This window comes from Balaenoptera borealis (genome assembly GCF_965194805.1).
Source record: "Balaenoptera borealis genome assembly, chromosome: 1".
Classification (NCBI taxonomy): domain Eukaryota; kingdom Metazoa; phylum Chordata; class Mammalia; order Artiodactyla; family Balaenopteridae; genus Balaenoptera; species Balaenoptera borealis.
In genome coordinates, this window is record NC_138860.1 from 160,071,235 (window position 1) to 160,098,578 (window position 27,344).

General features: G+C 45.4%; 1 protein-coding gene and 1 pseudogene across 7 annotated transcripts in view; one reads left to right on the top strand and one right to left on the bottom strand.

Annotated features, from left to right (window-relative positions):
• Positions 1 to 27,344, top strand: part of HIVEP3 (HIVEP zinc finger 3) — a 515,337-nt gene that overhangs the window by 147,573 nt on the left and 340,420 nt on the right. The gene's annotated exons all lie outside the window — the stretch shown is intronic.
• LOC309627223 (transmembrane protein 59 pseudogene) lies at positions 7,168 to 9,139 on the bottom strand (annotated as a pseudogene). The gene has a single exon. The product of its transcript is annotated as a transmembrane protein 59 pseudogene (transcript).

The window sequence follows — 27,344 nt, forward strand, 5'->3', positions numbered from 1 at the left end:
CTCTCTCCTCTCTGGCTCTCCCTTGACCCTTCTCTGCAAACAAGCTGCTCCGCTTTGCTTTTCTTTCTGGACAGGCCTTCCCTTCTCCTCACGTGTCTGCCACACGCACCTGAAAATGCCCTCCACTTGAGAAGGAGAGCTTAGATGTGACTTGGTAATGAAGATTTAAATCGGCTGAGTGAACAGTAGAACTTATGGGGGTGATGGAAACAGTCCATCTCTGCACTGTCCAATACAGTCCCCACTAGTCACGTGAGGCTGTTGGGTACTTGAAGTGTAGCTAATGCAACTGGGTAGATTTTTGATTCTATTTCATTGTAATTAAACTTGAAGAGCCACATGTGGCTAGTGGCTGCCATTTTAGTGCAGATCTAGGGAATACAGCACCTGGAAGAATGAAATCAGGTTCAGTGATGCTGTGTGATGATTTGGGGTTGTTTATGCTTAATCTGGGTACTTGGTTCTAAAAGAGTCAAGTTTTGTCAGGTTGCACGCTCAGGTCCTCAAAATGCCTCTTGCTCTTGCCTGCCTACCCAGGTGAGGTAGAAACTTAATATTGTGTGTGGTAATAGAGCCTGTGGTTAATTTGTCACCCTCCCCCACCCTTCTCCACTCCAGCCCAGGCCACCCGGTGACTGGGTCCACATGGGTTGAGGTGCAGGGAATCACATACTCAGGGTACCAAGTCTTTCAGTCCAGCATCTGCTACTTCCTGGCTGGGGAACATATTTCACCTCCAGGGATAGATCGAGATTTAAGCTTGAAGCTTAAGTAATTTGGGGACCCTCCTTAAGAGAAAGAATATAAAATTACAAATACAAAATTAGATATGATAGTGAAAATTTCCTTAAAATGAGAAAAGAAATCACATCCAATGTTAGTTTTAAAAGCCTGATATGGATCTTTACAAAATCCAGAAAAATAGAGTATTTTTATTAGTTATTTGTCTATCAAACCTCTATAATACATTTTTTTCTTAACATCTTTTGGCTGGAAACTCTTTGATCACCTCTTCATGTGATAATGATTTCATAATTTTTCTAAAGGGAGGCTGAAAAGATCATTTAATTTTCTTCTAGCATGGTTGATAAAATTGTTTTTTATTACTGACAGTCACAAAACGTGGCTTCATACACAGACATCCACTTTTTGTTGTACGGCTACGGGTTTGGGTCCTAAAGTGCATAAAATTTGATAAAATCTGTTTTGCATAATTCCCATCAAAAAGGGGAAAAGTGTTTGGTATGTTTGTAGCTGTGTTTGACGTGTTATCAAATATATTTCTGACAGGAGAAAACTTTCCTTTTGGAGTAAGCATCATTGAGTGAGAATTAGTTTCTCCTCCTACAATTCCACCTGTCTGATGACTGGAAGAAATGTCCACCAACTAGCTTCTGGCTCTGTATATTTCAATTTTCATTTTCCCTCCACTTTGCACGTATCTCAGGTACCAGATGGTGCACCTTTGAGTCTCCGCGACAGTGAGTGGGCCCAGTAGGCGGTAGGCGGATTCCTGGAAGCCATGGGGACAGCTACAGAGGCAGCTAGCAATAACCTGCCCCTGCATTAAAGTGACTGTGAACCACAGTCCTCAATCCCACTACACCCAAACTAAATTTATCCCCAAATCAAGTTCCCCTTAGCTGGATCGCCCAATGCCTGAAGCTGCCTTAACACTACTTGACATGAAGGGAAATGCAACAGGAGGAGGAGACATCAGACTGGAAAGAAACAGTGCTCCTAACAAATTGCAGCTAAAATACCTTAATTTTGTAAATTTCGAAAACCAGTTATACGATTCTGCAAACACATTGCTACGTCCTTGAAAGAGGCCCATGCAAGAGACGCCCGAAGCTTTCTTCATTTGCCTCCCAGTAAATCTGCAACTGTTCATCGCACTGAGTCGCAGAGTTTTCACCTTTAAAATGGGAAGAATGAGGCCCATCTCATAGAATCATCATGAGCCTTAAAAAGTTGTATTTGAAAACCATTAACATTGTGCCTGGGGAAGAGATGCTTAGTGTGGAAGAACAAATGAGTGAATAAATGGATGAATGAATGGATGAGTGAATAAACGGATGAATGAATGGATGAGTGAATGAATTAATTAAAACGGAAAGGACAGAAGTAACGTTTGCTAGCCATCTGCTTCAAGTCCAGTGGCCTTCTTTGAATTCACGGTATCCCCCAGACTGCTGAGCAGTTCTAGGGGAGCCCTCACTCCAACCAGAAATGGGGGTTGAGAGCCAGAAGCTGAAACCAAGCTCACGTGAGTGGGAACACTCAAGGTATTTTTTGAGTGGGCAGAATTTGGCAATTTTTCTTCAGCCAAGTCTTGCTGCTCATGACTCTCCCATGCCCTGTGATTCGGGGCACTGTGCCTGAATTATCACGTTAAGGCTGGAGAAGATTCTTAAGCAGCATGAGACTGGACTATGGTTCTCAGCTGGTTCAGAGCCTCCTTTGTACAAGGGCTGTTCAGCCAAGAGTATGGGGACCTAATGCCTTTGGAATTCAATAGCTGTGACCAGGACACTCCTCAACAAAGTTCCACAGCCAGACAGATACCCTTGGATCTGAAAATTGGTTGCTGTGTCAAGAGCTGTGGTGATAATATTGAGAGACCCTGGAAATTTGAAAGGTGTGTCCTGAGGCCCTGATCCCGACCTGGGCCTGCCCTAGGTGGCTGCTGCCCTCTGTCAAGCCTGGCAGGCGGCTGGGGGACCCTGGGTGTGGTGAGGAGACACCATGAGACTCCAGCAGAGGCTAGGTTTGTCTTGACTCTGGTTCCTTTTTTACAGGTGAGGAGACTGGTCTGGATGACCTCTAAAATTTCTTCCACTGCTAACCTTTTAGGATTAAAAAAATTTGAGTGTGTTGGAATTGACCCACCTCCAGGTGGTAGCCTTCTGAGGTTGGGGAGATGGGTAGTGTCAGCAGAAACACAAATTTTCAATGCCTGGGCGTCCTGATTCCAATTCCCTATCCTCCTTCTGCATCAACACGACTTGCCTGTCATCCTGTGGTGGTCGGCAGCAGCCATGGAGAATTGTACATCGATGGCCTGCAGTGACGCCCATGTATCCTTCTAGGTGGCACAGTTGCACGTGTTTGTGCTCTGCTGAGCAGGAGAAGCAGGCCTCTAAATGGTCCGGTGTAATGCTGTTCACAGGAAAACCGTATCTGTGTCTATATACATAGAAAAATACCGGAAGGAATTAATCCAAAATGTTAACAGTGCTTCTCTCTACGTGGTAAAACAATAGGTCACTTAATTTTTTAAAAATTTTAAAATTAAAATAACCTAGATGGGAAAAGAACTTGAAAAACAATAGATACATGTATATGTATAACTGAATCACTTTGCTGTACACCTGAAACTAACACAACATTGTTAATCAACTATATTCCAATGTAAAATAAAAATTTAAAAAATTTTTTTAATTTAAAAGAATCCCCCAATTTTTTATCTTAAGTATGTATATTGCAATTTTGGAGTTGGGGGATGAATGGAAGGTGTTCATGGGGGTGGTTTGGGAGCCCCTGCCGCCCTGGGACACCGGGGACAGAGTCTCTCCCACCTTAGCTGGCATAAGGATCATGCAGGGAACTTGTTAAAACTGCAGGTTCCTGGGTCCCTCTTCCAGAGATTATGACTCTGTGGGTCTGGGTTGGGGCCTGGAATCTGCCACTTACACAAACATCCCAGAGACCACCCTTTGAGGAACATTGGTCTGGGGACTCTTGCTTTATTTGGAGCTGGGTTAACAGAAGTGTCGGGAGAGATCTAGCTAGAAGCAGGCAGGTGAGCTGAACATCAGCAGATCAAGCTGAGACTCCAATAAGATTATGTCTCCAGATGGAGGTGGCTCTGGGACAGAGGTCAGGACAGGCCTGCCAAGCTCTCAGAGGAGCAGGCTGTGCCAGCAGCATCTTGCTGTCAAATTCTCTGCCCCATCAGACCTCCTCTGAGGCTGGGAGGGCAGGCTGCATCCGGTGGGGCCAGAGGTTCTCTTTCAATCCTGGCCAAAACTAATAGTTCTGGTTCTGCTACTTGCCAGTTGTGTGATTGTAGGTGAGTTACAGTTCTCACCTGAGTTTTGTGTAATGTAAATGATACCACCAACCTCACAGGCATTTCATGGGAGAAGGAAGTGGTCCATAGCAGGAGGTCGTGAACATTGGTTGTCTATCCTTTCTTATTCTTTGGCTGCTTGGGAGAAGGGAGCATGAGAGACCTCTTAGCCAAGGGGAAAGACACAGCCCTGCCTACAGCGCTGCAGTCAGATTGTCTGCCTAGGTCATTTTCACAACAGCTCCTTCACTGCAAGGCACAATATTCCTGGAGGATGTTTACTGGCAGGATGACTAAGTAGCTGGCCCAGCCTGACCCAGCAACTCCCTTCTGGCCCCATCCTAGCCAGTCTGTCTCTGTGAGTCCTCAGAGCTCCTAGGTAGTCTGAACACTGTCCCCGCTATTGTCTGTGTGGCTAGGGGACCCCTTGGATGGTCTCCCTCAGACCATCTCCATTAGGACTTTGCTTTAAACTCCATGTCCTCTAAGCAGCCAGCTGGCTCTCTTCTCCTAGACAGTCCTTTATTTTAATCTGAAACTTCCAGCAAGCCAGTTCAGCTCTGCTCCCCTTTGGTATTTTTTAAAAATTTGCCTTTATTTATTTAACCCTGCTTACAACACAGCAGACCAGAGCTGCAATATAGTGAATCTTATCCAATGGCAAGCATTTAGCAAGACACTTTCCAAATGGAAAATTATGTTCTTTGATTCCTGCCCCTATTTCAGTCATTCAGCAGATATTTCTTGAGGACACACTGTAGCAACAAGAATTATCCTGTATTGGGTGCTCTTTATGTGCCCAGGGTGGATAGTCCCTGACGTCCTGGGGATACAGACAGGCAGGTGGTTATTTACAGCATGGTGAGTGGTGCGAGAGGGAAGGAATGGGCTGCCTTGGAGCAAGGAAAGATGGACACTCTTTCCCACCTTCCACCCTCTCTCCTCCTGAGCCTAGCTATCGTGTAATATAGCTAATTGCATAATGATCTCTTTTCCAAGTGAAATCTGCTTCTCCTGCAACTCCTAGTTTAGCCATCCTCTTCCATGCCTTCCTAAAGCACGGAAGACCCGTGAGGCCCCCATCCAGAGCTGTGGCTTTGAAACCCCCAGCCCATGCAGGGCCTGGCTGTGTGGCAGTATCTGCATAGGTGTAGACTGCCATCTTCCTTTTCAATTTAAGCAGAAAAACAGAAGTGCCAGGGAATCATACAGACAGTCCTGTGGTTCCTTTTCCCCCTGTAAGGCAGCAGGCGGCTGTTTATCTGAGAGAAACAGGTTTGCCCAGTGGAACGTTTATTTGGTTTCTTTGGCTGATCCTGGGAACACACCTGCCACTTTGCCACTTCCTGCGAATCAAGCAGTTTCTTAGAACAGGGACACATTCCTTAAAATATATTATGTGGTTTGGGGGTGAGATATGGTTTCTTGGATTTTTATGATTTAATGTGTCTGCAAAAACATTAAGCCACAGATAAAAATACATTGACTGCCCCTTATGAGAAACTGGACTTTCCTTAGAATTAGGGGGCTGGTCATTTTGGTTTTTATGCTGGGTTTTGTTGTTTTTAAGTTTTCATTTGCTCCTCTTCCTGTTTCTCAGCACTTCTCTTATGCTGTAGACACACCGTGTGTGGGCAGTCTTTGATACAGTACACTGCAGTTATCAACCAAAATAATTTGGATTGAACTTTTATAAGAAAAAGGCAAATAGTGAAATTAATTTTCTTAGATCTTATTTTTTAACATCCCTTTTTCAGGGCCTGCCTTGGGGATGCTCTGAAAGTGGTATATTAAAAAAATAAGATATAAGTTATAAAAAATAAGATATAATACATATTATAAAAAATAAGATGTAATATAAATTATAAAAAATATATAATATAAATATATGAAAAAATGTTTAAAATATATATTACATCTACTAGTATATAGATCTTTCTTGACTCACAATGGGATTTCATCCTGATAAACCCATCATAAGGTGAAAATATTATAAGCTGAAAATATATTTAATACACCTAACCTACTGAACATCGTAGCTTAGCCTAGCCTGCCTTAAATGTGCTCAGAACCCTCACTTTAGTCTACAGTTGGGCAAAATCATCTAATATATAGTCTACTTTATACTAAAGTGTTGAATATCTCATGTAATTGATTGAATACTGTACCGAAAGTGAAAAATAGAATGGTTGTCTGGGTACAGAATGGTTGTCAGTGTATCGCTTTTTTACCCTTGTGATCGCATGGCTGAGTGGGAGCTGTGGCTGCTGCCACTGTCCAGCATCAGGAGAGGAAAGGACAGCATATCGCTAGCCCCGAGAAAAGATCAAAATTCAAAATATGACGTATGGTTCCTACTGAATGTGTATTGCTTTTGCACCATTGTAAAGTCAAAAAATCATAAGTCAAACCATTGTCAGTCAGGGACCGTGTGTATATATTTAATTTAATTTTATTATTTTTTTTTTTTGTGAGAGAATCATTTTTGCTTTAATTTGCTCCCTGATCATCATATAGCAATAAATAGACATAGAACATTTTCTAATTATTTTCTGGGTTGGGTAGGGGTGAAAGGGAAGATCTGGAAAATCAGGAGTATATTAACTCAAATTTCAACACATAATTATTCAAATAAAATTTTAATGATTTCAATTCAATACAACTGAAAATGCAGTGTGTTAAAGGGCGTTTTCTACTAAATTTCAAATTACAGGTTGTGGGTCATTTCTGAGCAAGAGTATCATATCCTACTGAGTATTCAACTTATTAACTAAGGTGATTGACATGGTAGGAGGTGGGGAAGAACAATAATCAGCTCATAGAATTTGGCTAAGAAAGGAAACAAACAAAAACAATGCAAATAATAATTAAAATAGCTACAGATATTAGTAAACTAAAAATACAATCCCAAATATCCATCTCTTAAATTACTAGAAAAAAATTACAGGTAAAGTTACAGCAAATACAGTCTTCACAGATTTGGGTAACTTTATTTGCATTTAATAGTGATTTTTAAGCCCTATAGCCAATGAAATCATTTTAAAAAGCACTATGAGGAATGGAAATTTAGATGTCTATACACTTTTCTTTAAAAAAAAAAAAAAAAAAGCTTAAATTTCTGAATGAGCACGATTCACTTTTGCAGGTAGAGGCCCTGCTTCTTCATGATCTTCACCTTTAGATCTAACAACCACGAGAGAAGAAGCTGGATATCTGTTTAGCTTTTGTTCACTCACAAATTCCAAGTCACCGTAGATACTCAGCTTCTCAGAGGGAACATACTGCTCCACAGCTGTAGCCACAGTTGCACAACAAATCCAGAGCAATACCATCACGGAGAGGACAAGAGTCATGGTTAAAATCCACCCGGACTTAGCAGAGACATCTTAAAAAGCCATCACTTTCTCCATCTTCAAGATAGTTCCTGTGTGCTTGTGAACTTCTCATTTGCAGATAGGACATTTTGCTTAGCGACAGTTCTTTCAAACTTGTCGGCTCCTGCTCCAGCGGTGGTGCATACTGGATTTCTGGCTTACACTGGAATATAACTATTTTTCCATCATCAGCTTGAAGATAAAAAGTCCACGAAGAGGTTATGAAGCTCTGTGAACAGTCCATCATATCACTCCAGAATGACCTTACCAGAGTTAGAGGGAAGACTAGATGTATTTTTGGCATCAGGGACATGAGTTGTTCTTGTCTCAGTTCAGCAAATGGCAGCTGATTCTGGCACCCAAGGTGACAAACATATTGCTCATCAGATTGGGAATATGCTTCTGTACATGCAGATTCACATTCCAATTTGGTCCGATTTAAATCAATTCCATCATCCACAAACTGACAAATTGAAAACAGCCTGCAACCTCTCTGACATGCGTACAACTCCTCTTCCTTGGAGTAGGTGTGCGAGGGGTAGGTCAACTGGCAGGCCCGGTGACAAGATGCCGTATCACCCAAGACCGAGTCAAACGCTTTAGCCAAAGTGGTCCCCGAGTCTCCAGTCAGGGCCATGGTCAGCAGCAGCAGCAGCGGCGAGAGCCCCAGTTGGGCCCTGACCCAGAGGCTCCCCTTCGGTGCCGCCATTTTGTTTGTCTCTGTCACAGCAGGTCAGCTTGTTGCTCTATATATTTTTTATATATATATATATATATACACATACACACACACTTACATATATATATACTGGGCTGTGTCTAATTCTTGTGCCTATATCTGAAATACTCTACAATCAGACCTAATTGTTATGGCAAATAGCTAAGAGATAGCCCTGAACGTATCTATTAATAAAGTACAAGTAGATTTATATTTAGTATAGTATACTTACTAAGACAGGAAAGAGGACCATGAACATTGTGGAACATTTTTCAGATGAGTATTTAGAACTGATTGCACATATATTTACCAGAAAATGTGAGTAATCAGCATACCCTGTTTCCAGAACTTTCTATACTAAGGTTTTCTTATAGGAAGAGACAGTCAAGCATTAGATAAGAATGTGAAATTGGGGAGTCAGATTGGCCCCGGTTCATATCGTGACCACAATCATGACACCTTGACCCAGATACTTGGCCGCTCTCATCGAATTCCTCATCTTTAAAATGGGTGTTGTGCTGGTATCTGCCTCTCACGGTTCCTGTGAAGATTAAGACAGTGCAGGAAGAGTCCTCAGCACAGTCCCTGACCCATATGAGATGCGCCACCAGTGCTTGCTCTCGTGATCATGGCTGCCACCGTCTTCTCCGTCATCATCATTGCCATCACCATCTTAATGATTGTCCTCTACCTGTCAGGGCCTTTGCTGCAGCCAGCTCCTTTCTCCAAGGGGACTTGGGTTTGAGGGACTTGCATTGTGTGATGTTGTGATTCATTGTTTCTAGGAAGTTAGGCTAGGGTAACAAGCAAGTTTCTGAGTCTTATATAGAATTTCTAGAAATAGTTAATTGACCTTTTATGTCTTAGTTTGTTTATCAGTAAACTTAGATAAATGCTGCCGTGTTAGCACTTGAGAATGTGACATCTTCTGCTGTCACAAGCTTCCAACGCCTAATGGTATTGATACCTGATCCGAGGTTAGGGAGATTTTGGCTCCTCGGCTTTTCTGTTCATTTTCAGATCTGAAAGCAGCACCTTGAGAACAAGGAGGCCACACAGAGGTCAGACTCCTGTCATGCTTCCCTTTTCAGATGACTGCCTCATGCCTGGAGACCTTGAAAACTGATCTTGAAATCCAGGGCTGGGCCTGTTCAGTGGTTTTTTTAAAGAATTAAAATAGAATCTTTCAAGGGCAGAAGTCTCCTCTCTTCTTCCTTCTCCTCACCCAGGCGAACCCTGCTCTTCCTGAAGGTGACATGTAAATTTACACAAAGGTAGCTTATCTACAGGGCTTGCGGGGTGTTCATAGAGTTAATGCTGCATTTAAGGGGCCACGGAAGTACCTTTGTTGTCATGCCAACAGCGTTCCCTTCCTGGTGAGCAGCACTGCTGAGACGGATGACAAAGGTTCAAATCCCTGCTCTGCCAATTATTAATTGGATGACTCTAGGCAAGTTAATTTCATGCAACTTCTTTGGGTCTCACTTTCATTACCTGTAAAATGGGGGTAAGAAATAAGACTGCCTTATAGGGCTGGGGTGAGATTTAGTGGTTAGTATAGGTAAAGCACTTGGAACTCTACCAGGCACATAATCAGGGCTATGTGAGAGTTTGCTATTGTAGTTAATTTTACCTTTTACCTTTACCAAGTAACTACTTGGGCTGTGACCTTCCCTAATTTTTCTAAAAGCTGAATAAAAGGCCCAGATGTTCTTCAAATACAAGGCATAGAAAAGGAAATACAAGTAGAGGTTTCACATGGAGGTGAAGGATTTTACATCCTTGGTCTGAAGGATGTAAAATCTGTCAGATGTACTTCTCCAAGTGGGGGAAACCAGAGTTGTTGGACAGGGAGGAGTGGGCTGGGGAGACCGAGAGGGGGCTGTTCACTGGAGTCCTGGGAACGAAGGGAGGTTTGCCTGAGAGGCTGTCATCTGGAGACCAGGGTGTTCCTGCTTAATTTAAGGCATGCTGTGAAGGGCTCCAGAATATGTTAAGATGGAATTAGTTTTAATATACATCAGTTGAGAAACCCGTGGTATTTTCAGGAAGAGAGGAAGAGAAGTTTGTAGGAAGCAAGCAGCCCCAAGGTAACAGGCACGATGGAGGCTTGGAGACTGTGTTTTGTGTGATCCATGGGGAGAAACAAGCCTTGCAGGGCTCAAGCATCTTACTTGAGACCTGCCCCGTCAATGGGAAGGGATGCCTGGGCTTCCTGTGGTGAATGGTGCACCTGTCTAGTTAGGAGAGGCAGCTCTTCATGGAGGGGTAACTGGTGAAGGGGAGGGCTCCCCTAGAAAACTTCAGGCACATGGGACAGAGCATGCAAGCAAACTGCAATCCCACATTGATCCCAGAGTGCTTTTTCTCCCACTGGGCTGCCCATCCCATGAGGACTTGAGAACACACAGAGGCTGGGCCTTTTTCATCTCTGGATTTCCAGGAAGGGCTCGAGAAATGGTTAGGGGTCTGTGTTATGGATGAATTACAAATTTGGGATGACCTAGGAAGTACAACTTTGAAATGGGACTGGCGCTGATACAGGAAGGACTGGACTGGACCTTGGAAGCTCACATGACTTGTGTTCTCTCACAATCTGCCCCCTTGTTACTTGAAGCAGGGTGAATATGAGGTGTTCCCGCTGTCACCTGGCCTTGTTGATGGAATAAAAAAGGTAGGACAGGAAGGAAGGAAGGGAGGAAGGGAGGAAGGAAGGAAGGAAGGAAGGAAGGAAGGGAGTCTTTTGTGCATACATTCAGCTTAGACCAGTTCTGCATTCACCTCTGCTTGTTGAATTTGGATCCTGTGATGTGTGTGCGTGTTATGGGTGTGTGTGTGATGGGTGTGTGTGTGTGTTTATTGCGTGTGTGTTGTTTTCCTTTCCCACCCTCTCCCCATCAATCAATTTAAATCTTATCACTTGCAAAGGTGGTTGTAAACTAAAACAAAGTGACCAAATATCACAGTTCAGATTCATGCTAATAGAGTGATTGTTCAGAGATAATCTCACCCCTTTTTCTTCTGAAATGGTGTCTTTCAGAGCCTTAGCTGTTTGGTTCCATTGAAACACAGCAGGACCTTGATACACTTTTGGAGAGAATGAAGATGAACCCCTGCCGAATAGAATGTCGTTAACATTGGTAGCTGGGGCCCTGGTTTTCATGTGTTGTAGGGTAAAGTTTCGCAAATTGCCTGCTCTGTGGGGGGTAGAGACCTAAATCCTCCACAGTGCTAACTAATTGGTGATGCTTAATTCATATTTGTGGATTGCTAGATGTGCGTTTAATTAAAAGACACACCTAGTTGCATGATTCCACAGAAACTTGCCAGGATTCCCTGGTGTATTTTACAAATGAAATTAGGCTTTGTGGGAGTTGTAGAATTATAGATGTATGTATATTTCTTTTAATCTCAAATGGAAGAATAATATTTCTGAATCCGGTTTCACTTCCTGTCCTTAGTTTATGCTTTCATCTTTTCTCTATGCTATTTATTTGTAAGTGTACGCCAGGATTTGTTTAGAATTCAGATAATTTTGTTGACTCTGTAGTCAGAAAATTCATTGATTTGGTTCCCAATTTCTACATAACGAACAACATTAAAAAGATACAAAGACTCTCTTCTATTTTCTCATCGTTTATCTTAGCCTTATTAATATCTATGTAACAATATTATTTAATATGGATCCCCTTTAACATGAGCTGTTGACTATATAACCCATACACATTTGTGTATTTGGGAGGTGGGTGTGTGATATTGTTGAGGGTGGGGAAAATGGTTCTGAGCCTCAGAAAGTTGAAATATACCTGGGATAAAGCATGGAATTCAGTGGAATTGACGCTGCAAATCAAATGGTAGAATCCATTCACAAATATGGTTTTTGCATCTTCAAATGGCCTTGGGTCGAAAGGAAATAGAATTCAGTTAAAATTGCTTGAGTCAGGGTGTGAATGGCTGTGAGGAAATATGGTGTCTTTGTCCAAGGCCAAATTCAGAAATATCACAGCTTCAAAAGCCTGTCCTGCTTCAGGAGCAGCCTGCGGGTGACTTGCTCTGTCGGTCACGTGAACACCACCAGGAAGGAATTCCCTCTGTACAGAGTGTGAGGGGTCGGTTCCCCCTGAGGCATTAACCCCACTCTCTCCTAGGCAGGGGCTTGGGTGTTTAGCGGATCTTGAGGAAGAGAGAATTCTGCCTGGAGACCTACATTAAGGCATTCTCCTGGGCAAATTATAGTATTATTAACCAAAAAATAAGAAAGAAAAGGAGTGTTTTAGGAGCTTGCGGTGGGTGCACACGACTCATTAAGACCACAGTGACGTCTCAGTGCCTATGACCTTCCCTCTCTGCAGACAAGGAAAGCGGAGCTCAGGGTGTTGAGTGCTTTGGGGGGACAGAGTGGAGCCTCCGCCTGGGCTGCAGAGCCTCAGACCTATGGAGTTTTTCTTGTGGTGTTTCTGGGATCCACAGCACCGTGCATTTCCATAATGATGCTCATTTCATCAAAATTAGTTAAGAAGTAGGAAAGAAATAACATATGTTAGAAGCACATTTATCAAGGTTGGTGGTGCTTAGCTATCCAGAAAATCTGGTTGGCTGGACTAGGATAGTTTTCTAAGTGCTGAATTTTGGCTTGACATTTAGGGGTGGTCAGATAACATTTGAAGAGAGAATGTTGGGAGATAACATTTTAAAGAGAAAAGAGCCCTGGTGGGGGATTTAGAAGAGCTGGGTTTGGTAATAATGATGATGATGATGATGATGGTAGCACTAACATTTGCTGAGCATTTTTGCTCAACAAATTTGTTGTCCAACATTTATTGAACAGTGCCAGGCACTGTTCTAAGAACTTCACAAGTATTAATTCATTGAATTCTCACAAAAATCCTCTGAAGTAGATCCTATTATTATCCCTATTTTACAGGTAAGGAAATCGAGGCGCAGATAGGTTAAGTAACTTGCTCAGAGTTTTACGGCTACCAAGCAACAGAGTGGGGACTTGAACTCAGACCCTGAGTCTGACTTCAGACTCCATCACCCAGGTCACCTCTCTAGGGCCCAGCACTGTGACCCTTGAAACATTACTTAATCTGAGATATCATAGGTTCATACAATTTCAACAATATTTTGGAGAACTGTATAAGGTTGCCGTTTAAAATTTTTGATAACTGTCATTTATTTTTACAGTCATTTCATGAAAGAAAGGACAATATTAACAACCCCTCAACAAAGTAAGGACACAAATCTCAGATTAAAGGACAATCCTTCCCTTTATTGGGACATACACTGACTTGTTCATCTGGCAAATGTGCCTGGAGTACCCACTGTGGGTGAGGGAGGGAGTCCGAAAAGCAGACCTAGCTCCCACCCATGTGGAACTCTCATGGGTGGGAGCTAGGGAGGGGAGATAGTCATTTTAAAAGTAAACGAAAACTTACATAATCACAGATTTGTTAAGTGCTGGAAGGACGTGAGCACAGCTCAGGGATGGGGAATAAAATGTAGGGTGTGCCCTGCTAAGGAAGGCCTCTTCCACGAGAGGAGGAGACAAACGCTGGGCAGAGGGAACAGCAAGTGTGAAGTCTCAGTGCGGGGAAGCGCCTGGGGGCAGGAGGAAGGAGAGGAGGCTGAATGGCAGCTCAGGGCCCAGGAGGAGGCTGCAGAGAGCAGGTCGGGTCTGGTGTGCCCTCAGAAGTCAGGGGAAGAGCTTTGATTTTACTGGGGGGCAGTGGAAACCATTGCAAGATTTGCAGGTGCATGACGCGGTTTGAATTACATTTCACGGGATAACTGGGTATGCTCCTGGGGAGAGCAGATGAGAAGGGGCCAGGAGGAAAGCTGGAAGCGTGGTCAGGAGGCTCTTGCAGCTGTAAAGTCTAAAGAGGCCGGGGCTGTGATAAGGGGAGACGGGGACGTGGAGGGGGAAGCAGCAGCAGGAATCAATGCTTATCCCGTTCAGGGTGGGAACAGGATATAGCCATCTCATAGGGGGACAATTCAGGAGGGGCCATCTACAAAGGCAGGGCTGTGGAGGAATGACAGTGGTCGTGCTGGGCTGATAGGATGGAGCTGATACTGTGGAGGCCTGAGGGGCAAGGAGAGGGGGGAAGTTACTGGAACCCTGAAGGAGAGGGCTGCCTTGAAGGGAGCAGTGACCTTCAGTGGAAGGTCAAGCCAGGCCAGTGTTCTGAATTTCTGCCTCGCAGGCAGAGAGCCGAGGAATGAATCCACTGACCTCTTTCCCCTCCCTCCACCCTCCTGTGATCTCCTGTGGGGCTGCCCCATTGGCTGCTAACCAGACCACAGAGGCTGCCCATTGATGTGGTCCTTCCAGGTCAGCCCGTGGGCAGGGAGCGGAGTAGGGAGGGTGGAGGGTAGATCTGGTGGGAAACAGGACGTAGCCAGCACCAAGACGATTCCCAGACCTGTGTCTGAGCAGCGAGGTGGAGGGAGGCCCTCCTCCTCTGTGGCGGAGAGACTGGGAGAGGGAAAGGAAGCTGGGGAGGAGAGTCAAGGTGTCCTGTTCCCGTGGACTGAATCCCTTGAGGGCTCTGAGTTTTCCTCTGTAAAAGCAGCCGTTGGACTGAATGACCTGGGAAGTCCTTCCAACTGTCTTCCTAGAGGACCCTATGGGGGGGGTCACTGAGCGTTTCTCATAGGGAGTCTCTATGAGTCACCCAGAATCCAGCCCTCCTCGCCCCCTGCCCGGTCACCCAGATAAAAGCCACGGAGGGCGGCGATGGAGAGTCTGGGCCTGGCTTTCTGCCGGAGCAGAAGAGCATTTCGCGGTGGCCTTGCTGGGGAAGCCTCATCTGTGCTGTGCATGGCCGGCCGCGTCCTAGTAACCGCATCTTTGTGGCCCTCCCGAGGAAGAGAAGGACTTTCGTCTTTACAGATTATGTGCTAGCCGGCCAAGCCTAACTCGGGCAGAATTCTCTGAGTGAGAGGAAATCAGTGGGCCACCTTCAGACTTTATTTTGCTTTCCAGACAAACAGCCCAAGGGAAGTCCCAGCAAGTAAATGTGGGACTCTTCCCTCACTTGGCTCCACTTTATTTTAATTTTATTTTTAAATTTTTATTGAAATATAGTTGATTTACAATGTTGTGTTAGTTTCAGGTGTACAGCAAAGTGCTTCAGTTATACATATATATAAATATATATATTCTTTTTTTACATTCTCTTCCCTTATAGGTTATTACAAGATATTGAGTATTATTTCCCTGTGCTATACAGTAGGTCCTTGTTGGTTATCTATTTTATATATAATAGTGTGTATATTTTAATCCCAAACTCCTAATTTATCCTTCTTCCCCCTCTCCTTTGGTAACCGTAAGTTTGTTTTCTATGTCTGTGAATCTGTTTCTGTTTTGTAAATAAATTCATGTGTGTCCTTTTTTAGATTCCACATATAAGTGATATCATATGATATTTGTCTTTCTCTGACTTATTTCACTTAGTGTGATAATCTCTAGGCCCATCCATGTTGCTGCAAATGGCATTATTTTATTCTTTTTTATGGCTGTGTAGTATTCCATTGTATATGTATCTATATACACCACATCTTCTTTATCCATTCCTCTGTCAGTGGACACTTAGGTTGCTTCCATGTCTTGGCTATCGTGAATGGTGCTGCAGTGAACATTGGGGGTGCATGTATCTTTTCAAATTATGGTTTTCTCCGGATATATTTGGCTCCCCTTTAAAAAACTCAGTGAATAAGATGAAAACTGCAGATAGGCACTTCTGCGATCTGCTCGTTTCAGTGATAAGGGAATTTTAAGTCACCTTTACTGCATTTCTGGTCACTTTCTAAGGCAAGAAAGAATGGTTTCAGTGAAGCCAGGAGAGTCTGCTGTTCAGGTGGTTGTTACAAGCTCAGGAGGTAGCCATCTCGTGGCAGCAGCTGTTTTTGGAGCAGAATTGGGGCAGGAGTAGGAGAAGGGAAGGGGGAATGGGAAAGGGGTTCCTGACCCCAGCACGGGGCCAGTGTGAGGCCTCAGGGCCAGCAGCTCTGAGAAGCTTCTTCGCATTCTGAGGGCTCCTCGTTCCCCTTGGACCTGCAGTTTGATCTCTTTCATCCCTGAGCTTCCTGACTCCTCAAGCTTCAAGGCCCTGAGATTCCCTGCCTTCGAGGAATTACAACCCACCCCACCCTGTCCTTTTCTCCTCCTTCTTCCTTACTGAAGGTGATGAGAATTCTGGATCTTAAGGGGAGTTTATTATCTCTCAGAAAACAAAATAAAGCCTATGTGAAAAACATAAGTCAGTGAACATATTGAAAACCTACATTTATCAAAATTCAGTTTGGTGTCTTGGGAAGTTATCTTGTATAAAAAAATGAACGCCTCTGAAATAATAAGAATAGGCATGTGGTTGTTAACATATAGGATTTTGTAGTTCGGATGCTGTTTATGTAACATGACATTACATGAGCCATTTCCTGGCCTAGCTGGGCACAGTGGTTGCTGGGATCCCCTGTGTTCTGAAGACACGTGCTAGGTTGTGGGCAGGCCTGGCTAACGGGTGGCCCACACTGGTTCCCGTCGGGCAGAGGGAAGTACTGGAGTCCCCACTGTGAGCTTTGCCTGGCCCCTCTCAAGGGGGAGAAAGGGGGGATACCCCCTCCATAAGCCTTCCACCAATGAGGGGCTCCATGGCCTGATACCGCCACAGCAGTGGAGCAGGGTGGAAGCTCCTGGGTGAGCTGGGTTCACGTCCCCTGGGTCTGATGGTCCTTCCAAGTCCTGACTCTCCTAGAAAAGCAAGGAGAGTCTGCTGGCGACAGGGCAGTCGAAATTGCCCCTGAAGACAGAGTGAGGAGAGGAAGGAAACTGAGGAGGGACAACACGTCCACTGAAGGTGGGACAAAGGTGGCCATTTTCCTGGGGTGAAGTGGGCACAGGGGGGGAGGTGGCCAGTAGAGCTGTCCTGAGAGGACCCTGCCAGCTCCCTGAGCAAAGCAGCTGAATGTGCTGTTGGATGCTCTTTTTGGCATTCCCTACTCTGGTTTCCTCTTTTATTTTTAAAATCTCTCTAATAAGTGCTTTAAGAGTGAACCTATTGATGATTTCTATTACTCAGGATAAGTTTGGCATTTTCCTATGAAGTTAAACATCTACAGCATATGACCCAGCAATTTTCCACCTAGGTATTTATCCAGGAGAAATTTGTGTTGGCAAAAAGACTGGTACATGGATGTTCATAACAGCTTTATTCATAATAATCCAAAACTGGAAGTAACGCAAACCCAAACACCCATCAACTAGGGAATTTATAAGCAACTTGCTGCACACTCACATGCAGGACTCCAACTCAGTAATAAAAGGAATAAACTGTGGATACATGCAAGGACAGGCATGAGTCTTCTAAGTGTTTTGCTGGAAAAGCTGCTAAAAAAAGTGTATATTGTATAATTCCACTTATATGAAATCCTAGAACAGTCAAAACTAATCTATGGGGGGAAACAAATGAAACAGTGGTTGCCCTGGTGAAGGGTGGGTGAAGGAAGTAGGACCAGGGGTTCACCAGTAAAGGGCACAAGGGAACTTTCTGGGATTATGGAAATGCCTGTATCTTGACTGGGGGGAATGGTTACCTGGGTATATGTGTTTGTCAAAACAAAAACCAAAAACCAACTGCTTACTTGAAATGTATCCATTTTATTATATGTAGGTTATTCCTCAGTAAAGTTGATTTTTATAAAAGAACCTAATAAATGTAACAAGTTTTCTTTAAGAAGTTACTTAGTACATAGGGATTTGCCTGTTGATGGCTTGGGCTCATTGATTTGCCAGGGTTGTGCTTTATTAGCCCTTGAGGATTTTGAGCTTCTTGATTTTGAGCCCCTCCTGTCTGTTCTCAACAGTTCCTCCTATCAATTCATTGAAGGTATTCTGAGATCACTGATAAGACTGTTATTTTATTGCTTGAGTTGTCAAATAATGCCCCGATTCCAGAACAATATTTCACAGAGATGGTGAAATCGTTCCACTGAAATCCGGTTGTTTCAGCAGGTGAGCCTGATGCTGGCCTCTGTGGAAGGGTATTCATCATCGGATTCATTATCAAGGGGATTCTGCATCCACTTTTCCATTGCCCGCTTAGTGTGTGAAGAGCTCAGAGATAATTATGTACAGTTAGTTTCAGTTTCATCAAACAGCTCTTCCTTACCACTGCATTTTATTCTCCTGGGAATGTGTGTGTGTGTGTGTGTGTGTGTGTGTGTGTGTGTGTGTGTGTGTGTACACACCCACATATACATATATGGTGAACAATCAGATGTATAGACTTTGGAAGGTATGCACTTTTCTCAGCCTTAAATAGTATTCATTATAAATTCATCCAGAGAACATTTTCTAAGCTTTAAACACATGCTTCTTGTTGTGCTGGGCACTGTGGGATGTACAAAATCAAATCTTAGACTCTAGGTCCAGAAGCACCTTGAGGGGTCATGTGGTCTGGCTCTTATTTTAGATGGGTGTGGCATTCTTACCATTTCAACTGTTATGGACTGAATCATACGCTCCTCCCAAATTCATATGTTGAAGCCCTAACCCTGGTGTGACTGTATTTGGAGATGGGGTCTCGAAAGAGGCAGTTAAGGTTAAATGAGGTTATGGGAGGAAGGGGACTAATCTAATAGGACTGGTGTTCTTAAGAAAAAGGGACAGCAGGGGTGCAGGGCACAGAGGAAAGGCCATGTGAGGACATTGCAAGAAGGTGGTTGCCTGCAAGCCAAGGAGAGAGGCTGCAGGAGAAATCCGACCTGCCCGCACCTTGATCTTGGACTTCCAGCTTCCAGAACTGTGAGAAAATAAACGTCCGTTGTTTAAGCACCCAGCCCATGGTATTTTGTTACGATAGCCTCAGCTGAGTATAACTGCAACTGAGGCTGGAAAGTTGAAGTAGATAAACCATCGCTTGCCTCTGAGTTACCTAATTTCAGTAATAGGGAATCTTGGAGATTTGTTCTGTTTGTGGACTTACTGAAAGCATATCAAACTCCTTGATTTAACCTATCTTTGTTCTCATTCTTCCAGTATATAAAAATAACTAACTTATTGTGACTACTTAGCATGTGCTAGGCCTTGTCCTAAGCAGTTCATATGTACTAACTCATTTCATTATTAATGCAGTCATCTGAAGATAATATTCTTATTATTTCCAATTTCCAATTTGGAAACTGGAAGACAGAGAGGTTAAGTAGCTTACCCAGAGTCACACAGCTGGTCAGTGGTGGGGTCCAGACCCCTATCCCAGGCAGTCTGGCTCTTTCCACCTTCCCCTTAACTACTCCTCTTCACTACCTCTGCCTATCCCAGGAGAACACCTACAGGCCTATCCTCTAGTCTGTCCCACGGGGCTGCCCCTCAGGGAAAGTAACTTTCTGCCTACTGCTGCACATCTTATTGTTTTCCTTTATTCAGAAATGTATGCATAAATTAATAAATCTCCTTCATTAAATTTAAAAGTCCCATTGATTACGACATCAGTTATAACTGTGTAAGGCAGACAGCAGGATGCATTTTGGAATTTGGGCATAGGAAGGGAGCTTTTGAATGCTTTGATTCATTCATTTATACATTCATGTGATGAATAGTTATAGAATGCCTACTCTGTTTCAGGCACTGTGTCAGGTGCTGGGGATGAAATGACAGAGGAATCAGATATAGTCTCTGTCCTTAGGGAGCTGACATTCTAGGGAAGGGGAGGGGAAGTAAATTGGAGTATTGTGCATGTAATTATTTAAGTGTGAAGTTGAAAGTAGAGAGTGATAAGGAGACTCTGAGCCATAGTAGGTGCTCAATAATCATTTGTTGAATGAGTGAGGCAATGAATGAGTGAATGACCCGACCTAGTGTAGGGAGGCTTCTTTGAAGAAGGGACATTTTGGCGAAGGTCTGAGGTGTGGGTAGGGTCAGCAGGGGTGGGGATGGTGGGGCGGGGAGTGGTCGTCAGGACTGCAGCGTCTCCCTCCTTGGAGGAGCAGGGACACTGCTTTTGGACGGCAGACACCTCTGGTCCTGGACTCGGGACTCACATCTTGAGCAAACCTTTGTCATACAGTCACCCACATTCAAGTTCTCCTTTTCAAATCTGTTTAGATGTTGTTTGGGCTGTCTCCTCATTATTTGTTCTCTAAATGTCTTACCTAAAAGGTTTGTTCCTTAATAATTCACATTTTCATAATGTCTGAGGCCAATTGTTTTTTTCTCCAGAAGAACACATTTTCAACTTCATGATGACGGCTAATGGGAGAAGCACTTGTACAGTATAAAAATTTACTTTATCGGTAGGATTATTGAGTACATGTGCTCCATAGAGAAAAACCCTTGTGCGTGGAAAGAACAGTCCCTTCTGGAGAAGCATTCAGGTTGAAGGTGGCTTTTGTACTTTGGTGTCACATCTCAGATATGACAGGTTCTGCTGCGTCCCTGGTGGGTCCTAGTCTTGGTGTGGTTTCTGTTCATCTCTTGGTGAAAGGAAGGCTGTCACCTGTTTGCATCTGTTAGGGATGATTAGCAAGCAAGGCAGGTGAATTCTCTTAGCTTTTGATCCCTTGCTTGTGACACTCAGATTTCCCAATGTCACGGGGTGACCCCCTTAAGAATGTCATCTTAATATGAGCATTCTTCCAGGAGACCCTGTCCCAAACTTCTCAACAAGCAGACTGATGGGAGAGCCAACACTTGCTTTCCTTCTACTGACATAAGCAGTGTTTGATGTCTGAAACATGAACAGGAGAGAGGCAGGATGACAGGAAAAACATACACCAACAGGAACCATTGGTTTGAGTCCCAGCCTTGCGATGGAGTAAGTCCTCTGACCTCAGGCGAGTCACTGCCGGTCTGAATTTTACCTTCCTCCTTTACAAAAGGGGAGAAATGATTGTTTATTGGGTAATTATTGTACACAATCATTATGCTGGGAGCTGTCTGGTTTTGTTTGCTAATTATACACTTAAGCTTATGACAACCTTATAAAATAAGTATCTCCATTTAACAGATGAGAAAGCTGAGGCCTAGAGCGCTTGGTGCCGCATCCAGAATCAGACCACTTGTAAAGGCAGCTCTAGGATTTGAAATCTGACCTGCCACCAAAGCCCGTGCTCCCCTTCCTCCCTCTGTGCCTGCAGGGTGGTTGAGGTGAATGAGCAAGAACCCTGAGCCGGTGTGTTCTAAACCGTGATGCAATCGCTTATTGTTTTTTCCCGTGGGTAGTTGGTTAGTTCGGCTGAGATCTGAGTTTGTTGCTGCTTTAGGATTGAATGTAAACAGTTTGAAACTGCTGGCTCCAGGGGTGGATCTGTTTTCATTGTTTTGTCCTGAGGGGGCTTCAGAGCAAGATGTTCATTTGCATAAAGGTGTCCAAGTGCGAATTGGGTACACGGTGTCGTGGCAATGCAGCCACCTCTCTCCCATCAGCAGGGGACCCTGTCCCCGTGCATTCTACAGATATTTGTGCATCTGTGGAACCCCTACTCTGTGGTGGGCACTTTGCTCTGGGGTACAACACTGAAGAAGTTAAACCTCTCTCTGAGGGAGCTTATATTCTAGTGAGAAAAACAAAAAACAAGACCAAAGGGGGGCAAGAACATGAAAAATTACATGAACTGTTGGTGATCAGTGCTAAGAAGAAAAAAGAAAGCTGGGTAAGGAAGGAGGCCAGCATGGCTAGAGTCGGCATTAGCCAGGAGAAGGAGGTGGGAGGTGAGGCCAGGCACATGGCCGTGCAGACCCAGGGGACTTAGTGGGCCAGTGGAAGGACCCCGATGTTGGGTTTGCTTTCATTGTTCAGAGTCATTGACTCACTCTGCATGAGCTGGGAAGCCTCCGGGGGCTTTGAGCAAGGGAGAGGGAGAAGGGCAGAGATGGAGGGAACAGGCTTAGATGGGAGGCTGGCAGTGGTCCAGGGAGAAGTGGTGTGGCCTGGGTGGCAGTAGTGGAGGGGTGGGAAGTGATGGGTCCTGGCTATGCTCCGAGATGGAACCGATGGGATTTGCCATGCCCCGGGTTTGCCTGCCCTGTAGGAAGAACCCAAGTTTAGTCATTTACTAGATGGCACCACCATGGCAGGGAGATGGGTGGACATGGCTGCATGTGTGTGGTCAGGTGAGACCTCACGGTGCAGGATGAGGTTGTCTGGGCTTTCAGCATCTCAAGTTAAGCACAAGGAAGACAGAACAGCTCACGATCTGTATCTGTACAACGTGCCCTTCTCAGTGAGACGTGTGCTGCAGAGAGGCCACCCTGGGCCTGAGCACAGACGTCAAGTGCAGCTGGAGCAGTGTCGGGGGCAGTCCTTGGGCTAGAGGGCGGATCTGGAGGCATCAGGGCAGGGAGGGAAGGTGGCGAGGGGCTGCTGGGTGGGGACCAGTAAAAAATGTTGCAGCTTCTTCCTGTCAGCCAGGGGTCTGCAAACTGCAGCCTGCCTGCGGGCTAAACCCACCTGCTGCCTGTTTTTGTCCAGCCCCTCAAGCTAAGAATGGTTGGGTTGTTTAAAAAAAAAAACCAACTCTCAAGGAATAGAGTATGCAACAGAAATGGTATATGACCCTGCAAAGCCTAAAATATTTCCTATCGGTCCTTTATAGGAAAAGCTTGCTGTAGGCAGATGATGGGGCCAAGACAAGGATGCCCCATCCATCCCACTTCATGCCGCTCTTAGGAAGATTGTGCCGGAGAACGGTGGGCGGGCATCTGGTCCAGGAATGCCCGATGCAGAACAGCACGCTCCCCGGAGTCTCTGCTGAGCACCCCTCTCTAAGAGGGAATGTCCTCAATAGCCATTTAAAGACTGAATGATCGGAAAGACCCGCCCTGGCTCTCCGTCAAGGCGGCTGTGGGAACCTGGGGGGGAAGATAAGAGTAATAGAAGCTCTGCAGGTGACGGTTTTGCCCGTTGTGTTTGAAATACTCAGAGGTTGCCCATCCCGTCATGGGTCTCCTGGCATTGATCACACTTGAGACAGAGTCTGTGTTTAAGGCAGGACGTGTATGGTGAGTTGGGACTTTTAGAGTCTGGTCCCACTCTTCAGGCGACCGCTGAACAAACTTTAGCACATCAGGAACTCTCTGTGCTGCTGACTGTCTGGCGTGGTTCGTTAGTTGGGGGAAGAGACCAGGCTCCTGCTCCTCTGAGTGCCTGATGGGCCAGCTGTGTTGCTTGGAAAACTACCTAGCACACCAGAAGTCAGTCAAGGTCAGGGAGAAACTGATCCAAGGGATGGCCAATTTGGAGAAGAAAAGGTAGCGGGGGAGGGGGAAAGAAAGGAAGAAGTAGGGGACAGGGGTTATCTTGTTGAACCTACTTGACCTTCTACCCCAGGCTGGTTCTGTGTCCAGACCCAGTAAATCGCACAAGGAGCAGCCAAGTTCACTGTGAATCCTTGGCAAGTAGCCTGCCATTGAGAGCCAGCTGCACTTCAGAGGCCAGGAGGTAGGCCAGGCAGAAGCTGGCCTGGGGTGGACCCTGAGCTGCAGATCAGCCTGACCTCTTTGGCTTCCAGCTCTGGCTGAAGAAGGGAGGATCTTCTTTACCTACTACTACCAATGCAGTGGCAGCAGTGGTTTCTACCACGACCCCCGGTCCCGGGGGCTGGTGGAAAAACGAGCCTCCGAAGAGCAGGGGCCTGGGACTTCTCCCCACCCCCACATATTTTCATCCCCCATCCTCCCGGTCCACAGCCCGCACACCGAGGGCATCTGCACCCCACACTTTGAGATCCCCCGGTTTAAGTGGGACCGAAGATTCCTAGAAAGTCAGCCTTGGATCTTCCTCCGGTGGCAAACTTCGACTCAGCTGGGTCCCTGTCTGTTCACGGACAGCAGGGCTGAGAGGTCAGCTGCGGTCACAGTAGCGGGGAGGGAAGGCACAGAGGGGCTCAGATTTTGACCATTTTTTCTGCCACAAAACCTTTGTTAGTTGACTTAGCAACTCCTTCAGACCTGTTTGTGAGCTCAAAGCTCCATGTTCTGTTTTTTTCCCCCCAAATCCTGAAACTACGTGTGATGGTCGAATGTTGTCAACGCTGGTAGCAGCCATAGCTGAAGCCCCTGCTCGTCCTCCTCCTTCTTGCCATAGCTGTAACTTTTAATTTTTAAGACTTTTTTCTTCTAGCAAATGTAAGGTCCTACCAACTACTTAAGCTTGATTTTACCCCTACCTAATGATTCATAGAATTCAAATCTAGAGTTTTCTGGTCGTGTCTTACTCTGCTTTGAAACCATTCCCGTCTCTCCAGAGTACAATCCAGGAAATTTCCCCAGATCATCTCTCACAGGGAACACGGCACCCAGAGTTGCCCCACTTTAAAGACAATTGGAAGAGACAGAGGTAACGCCAAGAGCAGTGACCGTCCCTGAAGTTCGGGGTGTGGCAACTCCCCAGAGCATCCTCTGAGGGCAGGGGCCTGATGACAGGTGCTGGTTGCACTTCTGTGCGGCTCAGGATTCCAGGCTCCAGCCCCAGCTTCCCCTACCACTACCGCCTAAGGAGACGCGGCCAGAGGGCATTTGGCAGGAGGGCTGCCAGGCGGATCTAGCTCATCGGTGGCGCCCTTGGTAGCACCAGATCTCCTCTCCGACCCTGTCCTTCCTACCCCCTTTGCCGCTAATCTTTGTTTAGCTCCAGATGCTGTTATGGCTCTGACTAAAAGCTGGCATCAAGGAGGATGTGAGCCAGGGCTTTAATTTCCCTGGATACCAAGGAGAAAGAGGATTAAAAAAAATAGATCCAAGTATTTAAATTGAAAAGATAACTTGAGTGAACCCCTAGTAGGGTCAAGTCCAATGATGGGAAAGTTTGTGCACCTGTGACAAGTCCCTTCCCTTCGGCCGTCTACCTGCCCTGGCCTCAAGAGCTGGCAGCAAGCACAGTGCTCTCATTAAGCTCTGCAAGACTTCTCTGGGAACCCAGATTAAGTAGCTCTGTGAAGGGAATCTGCTTATCAAAATACTGATGAATGGGCTGGGTCAAGGGTGAGTCAGAGGCAGCCATCGCTGAAGCATAAACCCCTTGGATTAGAGTGAGTTGCTTTATCTTTACGCCTGTTTTAGCTGCTAAAGCAATTTGCAATCTAGATCTGATGCTCCTTTGATAGTCTTTCTTATGCAGAGTTTTTCCAGGGGTCAGCTACCACTCAGCTATGTCCCAGGGTAGCTGCTATCAAGACATTTCTGTAAATTCCTTTCCATCCTGACAGAAGCCGTTGCTCCATTTTGTATATCCAAAGGTTCTCCCTGTGTCTCAAAGCCCCTCTGAGAAGAGAATCAGGTGAGCCAGGTTGTCACTTGGATATGCTTCAGTGCCTGTTTATGTTAGATCTGGTCCCTTTGTCGAAAGGTCACCCATTTGTGGAGCAAGCAGACGCACTTCAGTGTGATAGGACCAGCCTGAGATTAGCCAGAGGCTGCTTCATTGTTCTGTTCTTTGGGGGGCTTTAGAAATGGTGAGAAGTTATACCACTTTTCTGGATCTTCATTTTCTTATCCATAAGAAGGGGGATGGGGGCGATGGCTGGCTGGTTCTCACATCCTCTAAATCTCTGCAAACATCCAGCTCTCTCTGCACACTGCCTGCACCCAAGTGTGAATCCTTTCTCTCCTCCCCTCCTCCCCTACTAGGAAGAGCCCTGCTCCAGCTACCTGGACATCACAAACCCAGAAGGAGTTTGGAAGGAAGAGAAGAGAACTGTGTGCCCCAGTCTTGAGGCCACTGGAGAATCTCAAGAGGAAGAGGTTAGATAGTCTGTAGGAGCAGGTGACACTGCAAAGGGAGTGATTGTTGGCCTTTTTCCTTGATGTGGAGGATGGCATCTTCTCCACTCTCCAAATTTGGTTCCAGGATGGATGATTTGGGGGGAATTTTCTGCAGGCAGCGAATCTCATTCAGAAATTCTTCTTAGCTTCGATCGATGACCATGGCTTCTTAATCTGGATGTACTGCCCGTTTCCTGCGACAACCAGCTCTTACAATTGTAAATTTTACAGCCATGTGACACTTAGAGGCTGGCTTCTTAGTTTCAATTTGACAGATGGGGAACTTTGGACCACAAAAGGTTAAATGACTCATCCAAGGTCACACAGTCAATTAATTGGGAGAACCAGATTTACTGGGGTCTGAGGAATCTACAGTGAAATGCACAGATCAGTTTCAACGAATTCACGCGCCTGTGTAACCCACACCCTCAGCAGCAAACCAGAATTAGAATCATTCTCTGGGCCACAACTGCAAGATTATTGAAAGCACGGAGCCTAATGGGAATTCAGCTTCCCTTTAGGAAGGCCTCCCTCTCCCTGCTTGTCCCCATTCCCTAAAGTGGCATCATCCCCTTGCCTTTCTGATTTTGTCCCATTCCCAGGACCTGTATTATTCTCTGAGCTGGAGTTCCGATTTCTACCTGGTTTAGGCAGAGTTGTCTAGGAAACTAGAAATAACGACAGTCGCCAGGCTGTGCAGATCGGGTGATCCTCGGCTCCTTCAGAACAACGTCATACTAGCCTTCTCTGCTTTTTCTACTACGCTCACCTGCCCTCAGGTCACTGGAATCATCCCCATGTGGCCCAGGTTGCTTTCAGCTCCCTAGCCACAGCGGATCTGACCCTCCAGCTTAATTTACAAGGAGGTGGTGGCCGGTAGCTCTAGATGCTGGGTGACATGGGGACGGATGATTCTGTGTCTGGGAATGTGTGTGACAAGCGGAGGAGGAAAGCCTGTGAAACTAAGCTTCTGTTTGACTCATCTTTGTTTTCCAGGAACTGGAGGAGGTGTGCATTTCAGACTGTTCACGTCCATTCCACCTTAAGCATTGCCCTTTTTTTTTTTTTTTTGCATTCATTGTTTCCTTCCCTCCCACTGTCATTCAGAGTAACTGCAGCTGTGAGCACTGCACTTGGGGTTACCTCTCTGAAAGGGAACTGCTTATCTCCCATCTGTATCTGTGGAGTGAGAAAACTTGTCTACGTCAGCAGAGCTGGGTAATCATAAGACCCCTGGTCCCTAAGGATCTTTATCTGATTCCCTTGCATGACTCCCCAAACTCAAGTCTCCTGACTTGCCTCAATGCTCCTTTCACAACTAGCTCCCTGTCTTTGTTGAAATCTGTGGTCCTCTGTCCTGTTGAATCTGTAGTTCATCTTGTAGACTCCCCACATTTCTAAAGAAGTAGGAGACAA